Source organism: Pristis pectinata, chromosome 3, assembly GCF_009764475.1.
Source record: "Pristis pectinata isolate sPriPec2 chromosome 3, sPriPec2.1.pri, whole genome shotgun sequence".
NCBI classification, from domain to species: Eukaryota; Metazoa; Chordata; class Chondrichthyes; order Rhinopristiformes; family Pristidae; genus Pristis; species Pristis pectinata.
Window position 1 is genome coordinate 29,532,665 of NC_067407.1, and position 12,159 is coordinate 29,544,823.

Below are 12,159 nucleotides of genomic sequence, written 5' to 3' on the forward strand. Positions count from 1 at the left end.
TAACTTTCCCTATTCTAACTTTATCCTCAGTACTCTAGTTCCTTTTGGAAAAGCACTCTATAGAAAACGAGGCCGTGAGACATTACATCCCTTTCAAATCCTCCACCTTCACGGTGACACTACTCATGCTAGAACTCTTCTACCTATTCACGTTACTTCAACCTGTTTACTTTTACCTCCACCAATCCGGTTAATACGATATGGTCCTTCCCCTCCATCAGTTCATTTATGTCTCTTCCTCCTCGGAACTCTCATTGACACCTTGCAGCCAAATCAGGGCTGACAAACACCTGGCAATACCTTAGTCTAAGGTAAAGATTATAAAACAAGTCAACCTTTAAATTTCCCAGGAAAATGCATATACTTGTGTAAGCATACATGCAGATGTAAGTAACATAGTGTGTCATTTTCTACAAAGTACATCATCAGAAATGAAAAGTCAAAAGCCAAGCCCAGTGAGGGTCATGCAAAGCACTTGGGTAGAAGGATTTAACGAATGCCAGAGATGAAGGTGGTTGTAGACCACAAAAGTGAAAATAGTTACCTCCCTAAACCAGGTGTATTGCTGATATATATTTTACCTACCATGACCGTAGTATACTTTATCAGTGGTTGGGGGTGGAAATCACACGCGAAAGTTAGCTGAAGTCACTTAGGTGTTGCGCCATACCAGAGTTGCATCCAGTCAGATTTATTCAACAAAAAGCATGACTTATAAAGTGAATGTGAGACTGAGTCAAAGCGTACTTCAATACAACACTAACAATCATGCTATTTTTAAATTGCTGCACCAACAATAGACAGCACTTCTGCTAAAATATTTACCAATTAGGTATGGATTTTAGCAGAGAAATCTGAAAGTTAGGTCATATACTGTATATAATGTTACACATTAGGATGTGATCAATCTTATCCTTGTGACTTAGCTTAGCTGTAATGGACAGATAAAGCCAACAAAACTCAGTTCAAACAAACCAAAAATCTCCATAATTTTAACTGTTTAATTTGAATGATTTTTTAAAATCAAAACTGACTTGAAAATTTGTTCTGAATATTAATCCTACAAATACATTTCCCTTTGATAAACTAAGGGTGTAAAGGTTAGTAAAATCAATAAATGTCATGAACTAACAGAAAATTATCAAAGGAGAGAGGCTATAATGAAGAAATCCTGTCTGTTGAACATGATTCTTGTCAATAATTCTTTTTGACTTAATATCAGCAGCTATATGTTTTGGACAAAAACAACATTTCATTTTTAAACTGGGAAGAAACTACCACGTAAGCTAATAATTCTTCTAAACAATACAAATTATACAGGGAAAATACTTTAAATTGTCTGCTGAACCAGAAAACAAATCTGCTTCAAGTGCTGAAGATGCAATCCCAACAGCATTCAGCAGTAGTATTCCCATTTCCTAACCTAGATTTTCCTAGATAAATATTTTATTCATTTCTGCTAACTATGCATCATCCCATTTTCGAAAACATTTTATCCCCGTTTCCTCTGAGGTCTTCAGTATTAAAAGAGAAGCTATATGAAAGCCATTCGCTCTGCCTCCTGCTCAGTTTTATTGATCAGTTCAAAAACCCATGCGTTGTCGGAAGCCCTTCACTTTCAGTAAGTTACGCTTCAAAATATAAGAATCCAAACCTCAAAGTGATGCTGAACTAGCATTACCTAAACACAGTGTGTTATTATTTTCAGTTTTCTTTCCAATCAGGAAAATAAAAACAAATACAGGGACATGAACAACAAAATATTCAGCTGTCAAAAATTGTGCAATCTTCAATAGATGGAAGATACCAAATTAAAAAAAAGAGACATTCTACTTCAGGTCTTATTTAAACATTGGATTCACATAATCTAAAAGTAAATTGTATGTAAGATGCCTGTCCAGAGACAAGGGGAGGTTTTGGGTTATATACATTCAATTCCTATGGAATAGATGCTTATAAATGGGAAGTGGTTTCACAGACTTTTCCTTTAAATTATTATGTCAAAAACAGTGTTTTGATTATTTTCTGAAAAATTGTATTTGCTTTTTTTGACAAATATAAGTGCAATGCATTTATAACAAAAAGAATTTTACCTCTTCCAGTTATTTATTGTTTCCAATAGCATTTGATGTAACCGTGCCTTTCAATTAAGCACAGCCTTTTATTAATTATAATGTCATCATTCTTAAAAAAAATTAAACATTGTTGCATGAATACAGCACCTCCATTTCTTACGTGTAATGGCTACACATGCAAGTCTCAATGTCTACGTAGTATTAAGCACCATCTTTAGTCTAATTCAAGCTAATCGTGCAATTTCCAACACCTTTCTGCACTTCTGATGAGCCCAATTTTTTCCCTTAAGAACTATGGTAATCTTTGCCTTGGTTATCATATTGGTAAAGGTATTCTGCACAAGCCTCTGTTAATCGCCTTCAAAAATTAGTAACAACAATGTTCTGAAGTCAGTACATTTTTAGTATATATCTCATATGTGCATTCTTATTTGCCAAGGCAGTATCCACACATGGTAAATTAACCTTTGTTGTGGGCATTCAAAAAAAATTCTTACCTTGTTTGTATAGAGCATGTTCAGTACCGTAGTCATAAATGTGCCAAAAGTGCTGCTACTCAAGCTTTTAGTTTACAATAAAACTCTATTAAAAGTGCAAAACATTTAAGACATTTACTGCAATGATGATGTAGTAATTATGGAATAAATGATAATATTTTTCACAGTGACTTAAAGTTTAGATAGATCCAATAAAAAGGATACCCATCATCAAAATCATATCAGATTCAATTTGTTTGAAGTGAAAGTTGTCTGTTTCAGATCTCAGATCCACCATCTCATCTGCTCACCTCATAATTTCATCCCCAAAGGCTACTTGATTGCTCTAACTTATTGATTTAATTCCCCAAAGTTGTCCATTTTTGTTTATACTCAACTGACCATTCATTAGGACATGAACATGTTGTTTTTGATCTGTTGCACTATTTAAAGTGTACTTAAATAATAAATAATGCAGTGTAAATATTAGTAAAACCTTGTTTGTTTAATCCAACCTTTACTGCAGAAGTTGTGACAAGGAAAAAAAGGACTTTCAAATTCTGTGTTGAATTTTTCAGTTTTGCTGCAAAGAATGAAAGAGATACACTAAACCCAACATAAACTAAAAAAAAAACTACTTGAATATTTTCCATATTTTGGTCCATCTTTCTCATTGAGAGGAATTGTGTGGTTTCATATCTGCTGTTGAGTTGAGAGTTTGAACCTGAAGCACTGTAATTGTGGAAATTCAAACTTAACTCCAGCCATTAATTTAAAGACTTTGAATTTAACTTTGATGGATTTTCCATAAGTATAGAAAACAAGATTTTAATTGTTGTGCAGTAATTGAGAGTTAAGTACACCTGCCTTAAGCATTGATGCTCAGGATTGATCCCAGGATTGAAAGGAAGCCACCATCATATCCTGATTTATTAAAGTTTATAAAAACAATAACTGAAACTCTTTCTGAAAGCAAGATTATCTGTAATTAAATCAGAAAACTCTGGATCCAGAATTATTTACTAGTTCCATCTGAGTGAACTTTTATTTTTGCTTTTTCTTGAAGAGAACAGGGTCCCTGAAACAAATAACACCCTTTAGGTACAGCAAAAAAAAAATGGCATGATGATGGCGCAACATTAATGTAGGACATGGTGACTATTCCCTATAGTAAGTAAATAATACTCAACTAAAAACTGGAGATGAGCAAGGCAATGCATTATCTGTTAAATTGTACATTCCAGCCGATCTGAGAGCATTCATTAAGAATACATGGAAGCTACGTACAGGTACTGAAAAAAAAGTACAAAGTTATAATAATTTGATGCCAGAGAATTGGATTTTAATCCAATATTTCCGAAACTCTTCTAACCGGTTTTTAACAAACCCAGAATAATATATAAAGATCAGGCATTTTAGAATGTTAATACAGAATATCAACCCATTTTAAATCTTTAATTCTTTAATTTCCTGCATGCTCAGTTGAGTTGTGCCAATGAAAAAGGTACAGAATGTTTGGGTGGCAAAGACCAGTTGATTCTTTTCTTCAAAAATCAAAGCATAATATAATTTTATATCCTCTTATTTTAATCACCGTATTTTATATGGGTAGTTTCCATGCTCACGCCGTCATAGCTAAGAATTTACAACCCCGAAATATTCAAAATAACACAAATTCATCCATTCCGCCTGATCAACGTCGTGCATCATGACTAACGGGCCAAAACTATTGCTGCCGATTCCATTTTTAACCACTGTAAACGTTTAATAAATGTCTATGCGAGGTTATTGGAAGGCACCTACCAGAAAGTGGAGCCGGACTGGCCGCTGCCGAGCCGCCTGGAGTAGGAGGGACAGGTCTTGGTCTTGGCTTAGGAGTTGGAGGCACAATTCGGATCGGTCCAACAAACTCAACATAGGTTCCAGGAAAGTCTCCTTTGTCTTTGTTTCTTTCGTTAACTCCATTTAGCCATCCTTTGGGATTTTTCTCATCACCTTCTTGGTAATTGGCCGTCAGCAGCACCGACTTGCTAACGGTGAGCAGATCACCCGGGCAATAGGTTGATGTCTTCTTACTCTCATCCTTCTTGTACTCAAACAGAGCCCGGTATTGGAAACCCTCGCTGCACATCGTTGGTCTATTGGAGGAAATAAATGCTGTTTGTTTTAAAAATAGGTGGTATCTCCTGAGGACCAACAGTGGCTCTCCCCTGTAACTCAAGGTCAATGTCAAACCCCTGTTAATTTCCCCAGTGCGAAATGCCCGCTGTTCCATTTGCTGAGGTTCCCATTCTCTTCACTTCGACAGGACTGGCACCCAAGTTGGGTGACGCTGTGAAACTTCACAAAGTGTGCTGGCTGCGTGGCTTTTTCCCCCCCTGCCTCAGACAGATGCTAATCAAGCGGAATCCATCCGGTTCAAATCCTTCCAGTAATCCTACCGAATTGACCAGAGACAGAGAAGAGAGGAGAGAGAGAGAGAGGGAGAGAGAGAGAGAAAGAGAGAGCTTGTTAAAGCGGCCAAAAATCAGTGGCCATTGCATGCGCATATATTTATCTAATATATACATGGCACTGGAGGTGGCTGTACGTAAGTGCATGGGACACACTAACAGCGTTTGGGAAGAGGCTCATCTTATAATTCACCACAGAGCAAAATCTACCCACTGCAATTCATCTCCAGAGCACACGCATCTTCAACCGCCCAAACCAATAGGGACCAAATCCCACCCATCCCCAGTTTTAAAATATCACTGAAGCTGTTGACATCGAACATAAAGAGAAAGTTAAGCAAAATAAAAACGCAAATTAAAAACGAGAAATTCCCACAATAAGAGGACTTCTTTTTCCTTAATAGAATCTGAAAGTACAAACACGAAGTTAAAATAAAATAATTCCAGACGTCCACAATTTTTAACACTGGGATTAAAAATAGCTACCTCTCCAAATCCCACGCGATTTGTCGTTGAGATGCTCAGTGGCTCTTGGAGGGGGTTCAGAGAGACCTCGCCACACGGTGTGCTGGAAGTGACGCGTACTGTCTTTCCATTTTTTTTGCTGTTGTTTTATTTTAGTTGTGCCTTTGCTGAGACATCCGAAACTCCGCAGTCTGGACTGTTCATTGCAGTCACTTTCACCCAGCCAGACTTCCAGCATTTATAGTGTGACGTGTCTAACCACACCCCCTGTCAGTGATAAATTGCAAGTGAAAGTCGGTCATTGCACTGCAGAATCTGTGCAGATGCGCTGATACCTCCCTGGGAAGGAGCAGAATCTGGTTCACTAACCGGGTTGGAGCCGCTACATGTTGCATTGAAGCACGTTGAGCCGCGGAGGTGTGGAGCAAGACTGCAGTAAACTTGTGGTATCTTTAAAAGAAAGGGCAAAAATCCTAGCAAGGTCATCATTGTAAAAAGGCCGTCGATTTAGACAGGATTTCTGTATTACAAGTGTTTTGGGAAAATACATAAACAATTCTATATCATAAACAATTGTACCGTTACCAATTAAATATTACAAATGTATTATAAAAGCGGAAAAGGCTGGAAATACCGAGCAGGTCAAGACGCATCTGTGGGAAGAGAAACACGGTTATCAACGTTTCAAATCAAGGATTTTTTTTGAATCAGGGTCTTCGCCTTGAAATATTAACACTGTTTCTCTCCCCACAGAGGTGGTCTGACTGCTGAGTATTTCCAGCATTTTCTGATTTTACTTTAGATTTCCAGCATCTGCAGGTTTTGTTTTAAGTGTTCACTGAAGATGCAATGTCATTGAGTGATATGGTAGCCTCCTATTTGTTACAGGACTAGGAATGCAGAGGCCTGGACTAATGCCCTGGAAAGACTGATTCAGATCCTGCCACAGCAGCTGAAGAATTTCAATTCAGCTAATTATATATATATTTTTAATTAACATTGAGAGCTAGTAATGGTAGCCAAACCATTGGTTTGTTGTGGAAACCCATCAGGTCTCAGTGATGCCTTTTAGGAAAGGAAGTGTGCAGAGCCCCCGCCCCGCCCACCCCCATATCATTTAAAACAGTCTTTGATCATTTCCAACATGACTTCAAGAAATTATTCAGTGCAATGGATGCAGCAAAGGCTATGGGACTCAACAATGTCTTGGTTGTGGTGATGAATTCATGTCCCAAGGATGGGACTCCTCTTGCCATACTGTTCCAGCACAACAATAAGGCTGGCACTTATCCAGTGATGTGAAAAAATTGCCAAGGATGTCCTGCCCACAAAATGATGGATAACACCAATTCAGTCAATTGCCTCACCCCATCAGACTCCTCTCACTTATCAGTAAAGTGCTGGAAGACAACAATAACCTGCTCACTGATACCCATTTGGATCTTTACTAGTAACAGCTCATGACAGCCTTGGTCCGAACATGGACACAAGGATTGAATTCCAGAGTTGAAATACAACAACTTCCACTTACTTAATGCAGCAAAACAAACTCAAAGTAGTTAAGATGTGCATTATCAAATAAAATTTGATGCTAAGCTATATGAGTTACCCAGGAAAAGCTTATTTAAAGAAGTAGGTTTTAAGGTATATCTTAAAAGAGAAAAAGGGAGGAGAAGAGGTTCCCAGGGCTTAAAGTCTTGCCCACTAAAGAGTGCCTGCAGCAGTGGAGAAACTAAATTTGGCAATGAGCAAGAGGCCAGAGTTAAATGAGTGCAGATATCTGGGCAAGAGTGAAGATAGGAGTTGAATAACAGGAAAAAAAGACTGTTCTTGACATCAAAGCAGCTTTTGACCTAGGAAACCAGGTAAAATTGAAATCAATAGGAATTGTGGGAAAACTGTTAATTCCCTGGATACAATCATACCTGATGTTGTTATTGGCAGTCTATTGCCTCAGACCCAGGATGTTGTTGCAGTTCCTCAGGGTAGGTAGTCATAACATAGACAAATGAGTAATTTGGTGGTCGGTATTCGTAAGAAATTACTATGCAGTGAAAAGTAATTGTTATCCATGTGGAAAACAGCAGAGACTAAAAACAAGTGAGTTGTGACTGTAGGGGATTCTATATGCAAAGGATATACAGTTCCATTTATATACATAATCTGGGACCCTAAATGGTATGCTACATCTTAGATAACAGGGTTCAGCAACAATAAGTAATTCCAAAAAAAGCCTCTGGTCAAGTGGACAAAGATCATAATTTCAAGTGAAAATGAATGACATAGGATCTAATCAAAGATTAAAATCTCTAAGATGTTCCTTGGACTGGAGGACTTTTACTTATAAGGAGAGATTGGATAGGCTGGTATTATTCTCATTTAACATAGGAGGCTGAGAGGTGATCTTAAGAGTGGGTTATAAAATTATGAGGGGCATAGATCGGGTAGATAGTCTTTCTTAGGAATGGGGAGTCTAAAACTAGAGGGCATTGGTTTAAGGTGAGAGGGGAGAAATTTAAAGTTGATTTGAGGGGCAAGTTTTTCACATAAAGAGTGGTGGTTGTGTGGAACGAACTGCCAGAGGAAGTGGAAGTGGTAGAGGTGGGTACAATTACAGCATTTAAAAGGCACTTGGACAGGTACTTCGATAGGAAAAAAATGAAGGGATATGGGCCTAATGCAGGCAAATAGGATTAGTGCAGATAGGCATCATAGTACAACTTTATGAATCAATGACTCTAAGATAGCTAGCTCTGGATTATTCCCATAATCATAGATTGGGCCAGTCTTCAAACTTACGTCGGTCAAATTCAAGAGATTGCTAGATAAGCATATGGAGGAATTTAAAATAGAGGGATATGTGGGGGGAAGGGGTTATATAGTCTTAGGCGAGGTTTAAAGGTTGGTACAACATTGTGGGCCGAACGGCCTGTATTGTGCTGTACTTTCTATGATTCTACGATTCTAATTAGGACTAGATTGGCAGTGAATGACTGGAAGGATGGAGCAGAATGGAAGGATTAGATCCTTGCTACTCTGAAACCACCTTTGACGCCAAGGAACAATATTTAAGTAACATGCTCTTCACATTTGTTGACAGGCAACCCACAACCTTATTAGAGGCTGAAAGGGATTAGTAAAATGGTTTGAAAGAACTGACTGATTTTTCTGAGGTATATGTGTAATGGGTGGGAAGGGAGTTTGGTGACGGGAGAGGGCAATGGTGGAACACCATTATTAGAGAAATCTGTACAATATTTAAAAATTGTGAGAAAAAGAACTGAAGTTCTTTATGAGTTAGCTGGGGACAGTTGTCCCAACAAAGGTGCAGGTAGGCAAAAATGAAATATGTGAGATAGCACAGACTTAGTTTCAATGATACAATGTTGTTGTCATTAATGTGACTGGGCCTGATTGGAAGGTAAATATTGCAGGTAACGTGGTCTTAAGAAAGGGCAGGTTAGTTGGGAAAGATGGAACAGGAACAATTTTGCTAAAAGATGTAACTTTAATGCAGGTTTGGATTGTTGGTTGTTCCCTTTGGTGGAGGGGTCAAGGATGAAAGGTCATAGGTATAAAATAAAGAGGAAGAAAATTAAGAGTGACATGAGGAAAAAAAATGTCAATGCAATGTTAGCTTGGAATCTGAAATGCAGTGCCTGTGGATGTGGTGAAGGCAGGTTCCATTGTGGCCTTCAAGGGGAAATTGGATAAATATATGATGGAGAAAAAAAATTACAAGGAGAAAGGCCCAATGGGATGGACTAGTGGGCTGCTCTGGTAGAGAGCCAACACACATGTGATGGGCCAAATAGCTCACTACTGCGATGTAACCATTCTAGGATTCAATGAAGTAGAATAGCTCATGTAATACAAACAACGATTCCCAGAACATTTTCAGGATACTTTTTGATATCAGTATATCTTGGTACTGTCAATAAAAAAAACAAACCAAGGTTAATGATAAATGAGGAAACAAAATTTGTTAACCATTCCAAAGTAAGGAAGTCTAGATGGGGTGGAATTTGTCAAATGCATCCTGGAAGGGTTTTTAAAACTGTATGTTGAGAGCACTTCTCGGGAGGGAGCTGTATTCAATCTTAATTTAGGCAATGAGGATGTACTAGTGGTGGAAGTGTCTGTGGAGAAATCCTTTGTGAAATGACCACAATTCGGAAAGCTTTAAGGTAGTCATGGAAAAGGATAAGGTTGAACCTACAGGACTTAAATTGGGGGAGGGCTGACTTCAATAGTATAAGACAGGACCTGGTGAAAGTAGATTGGAAGCAGCTGCGACAGGGGAAAACAAAATCAGATAAGTGGCAGCGTTTAAAAGCGAAACAGTAAGAGTTCAGAGTCAGAAGGTCCCAGTAAGGGTAAGAAGCAAAGATGGTAAAATTCAGGAATCTTGGTTCACAAAGGATATTGAGCGTTTTATCAGGAAAAAGGAGGAAGTATATGGGAAATTGTTATCAAGTGAGTCCTTTGAGGTTTAGGGAGAATTATGGGAGAAATTTTTAAAAAGCAGTGAGGAGGTCAAAAGGGGGATATGAAACAGCCCTGGCCAACAGAATTAAAGAGAATTCTAAAACCCTTCATAAATATTTTAGAAGCAAGAGGGTAGCCATGGAAAAAGTAGGCCCCCTCAGGGACCAAAAGAGAAGTCTTTGTGTGGAGCCTGGGGATATGTGTCGTGTCCTGAATGAATATTTGCCTCAGTATTCACCGGGGAGAAGGATGATGAGGATGGAGAGTCGGGCAAGGTGTACGCTGATAGTCTGGGACATCAGGAAAGAGGAAGTGTTAGAGATACTGATGCACATTAAGGTGGGCAGATCCCCAGGGCCTAATGAGATCTATCCCAGGGTGTTATAGGAAGGATTCCAGAGGAGATGGCTGGGGCTTTGACTGAGGTTTTTGCATCATCTTTAGCCACATCTGAGGTATTGGAAGACTGTTGTTCCAATATTCAAGGACGGTAGGGATAAGCCAGGAAACAATAGAACAGTGAGCCTTATATTAGCAGGAGGCAAATCAATGGAAGAATCCTCAGGAATAGGATTTATGATCATTTGGAAAGGCAGGGACTGATGGGGAGGGTAGGTTAGCATGGCTTTGTACCTGAGGAATTGCTCCTCACAAATCTGATTGAGTATTTTGCGGAGGTTACAAAGAAAATTGATGAAGGTAAAGTGGTAGACATGGTATACATGGACTCTAGCAAGGTTTTAACAAGGTCCTGCATGGTAGGCTGGTCCAGAAAGTTAGAGCACATGGGGTTAAAGGTGTTATGGCAAACTGGATCCAAAATTGGTTTGGTGACAGGAGGCAGAGGGTAGTGGTGGAGGTTGTTTTTCTGAGTGGAAGTCTGTAACCAGTGGTGTACCACAGGGATCGGTGCTGGGACCTTTGTTATTTGTCCTATATATGACAAATTTGTCATATAAATGACTTGGAATGAGAATGTCTGTGATCTGATAAGTAAGTTTGCTGACAACACGAAGATTAGTGGAGTTGTAGATAGCAAGGATTGTTGCCTAAGGATCCAGAAGGATATGGATCAACTGGAAAGTTGGGCAGAGTGGTGGCAGATGGAACTTATTTGACATTGGTTAGGCCACACTTGGAATATTGTGTGCAGTTCTGGTCACTATAAAAAAGATGTGGTAGCACTAGAAAGAGTGTGGAAGAGAATCACAAGGATGTTGTCTGGAATGCAGGGCTTTAGTTACAAGGAGGGAATGGATAGGCCGGGATTGTTCTCACGAGAGCACAGAAGACTGAAGGGTGACCTCAGAGAGGTTTATAAAATAATGCGGGGCATAGGTAGGGTAGATATTCATAGTCTTCTTCCGAGGATAGGGGAATCTAAAACTAGAGGACAAAGGTTTAAGGTGAGAGGGGAAATATTTAAAGGAGATCTGAGGAGCAAGTTTTCCACACAGAGGGTGGTGGGCAATTGGAACAAGCTGCCAGAGGAAGTGGTAGAGGCAGGTACAATTACATTGTTTAAAAGGTACATGGATAGGAAAGGCTTAGAGGGATATGGGTCAAATGGAGGAAAATGGGATTAACATAGATAGGCATCTGTCTACATGGATGACTCAGGCTGAAGGGCCTGTTTCCATGCTGTACAACTTGATGACTTGGAATAAAGTATGTTGTAACAGCCATGAAGTGATTGTGAGATTTGAGAAGTAAAATTGAAGTCTCAAAAGTGATCAGAATAAATTGGGCTGAAAAAACTCCTATGTAAACCGACAGAGTGGGAAATGTTCAAATAAGTATGTGGTACAGTGGAAAATCAATGCATATCCTGAGAAGGCACTGCTCCATTTGTGTGGTTAAGAAAGAATTGTCAAAAAGTGAGGAAAAGGTAGTATTGAGCTGAAAGGTAAGTTTTACAGAACCATAAAAAGATGTGAGATCTGGAAGAATTTCTAATGGAATGATATAATACTTTGCTAAAATTCTAACAAGGTGACTGAATGTGATTAGCATTATTTACCAACAGAGTAACTAACAATGAGGACTGATTTGACATTATTGGCAATTGCTGTAGGATCCAGACTAGCTAGTTTATTTTCACTACTCCCTCCCCATTCCCCAACTGATTATTTTGTTTTAACAAAGAACCTTCATACTTTCAGATAAAGAGTGGTAATTTTGTATCTTGGATAAGCTGTCTCT

General features: G+C 38.8%; 1 protein-coding gene across 1 annotated transcript in view; it reads right to left on the reverse strand.

The window, feature by feature from the left end:
* The window catches only part of pik3r3b (phosphoinositide-3-kinase, regulatory subunit 3b (gamma)), a 448,961-nt gene extending 444,352 nt beyond the window's left edge, over nt 1-4,609 (reverse strand). The window contains exon 1 of the mRNA XM_052011087.1: nt 4,355-4,609. The gene's annotated coding sequence lies outside the window, so the exon portion shown is untranslated. The remainder of the gene's footprint in view (nt 1-4,354) is intronic.
* Between the last annotated feature and the right edge of the window lie 7,550 nt (nt 4,610-12,159).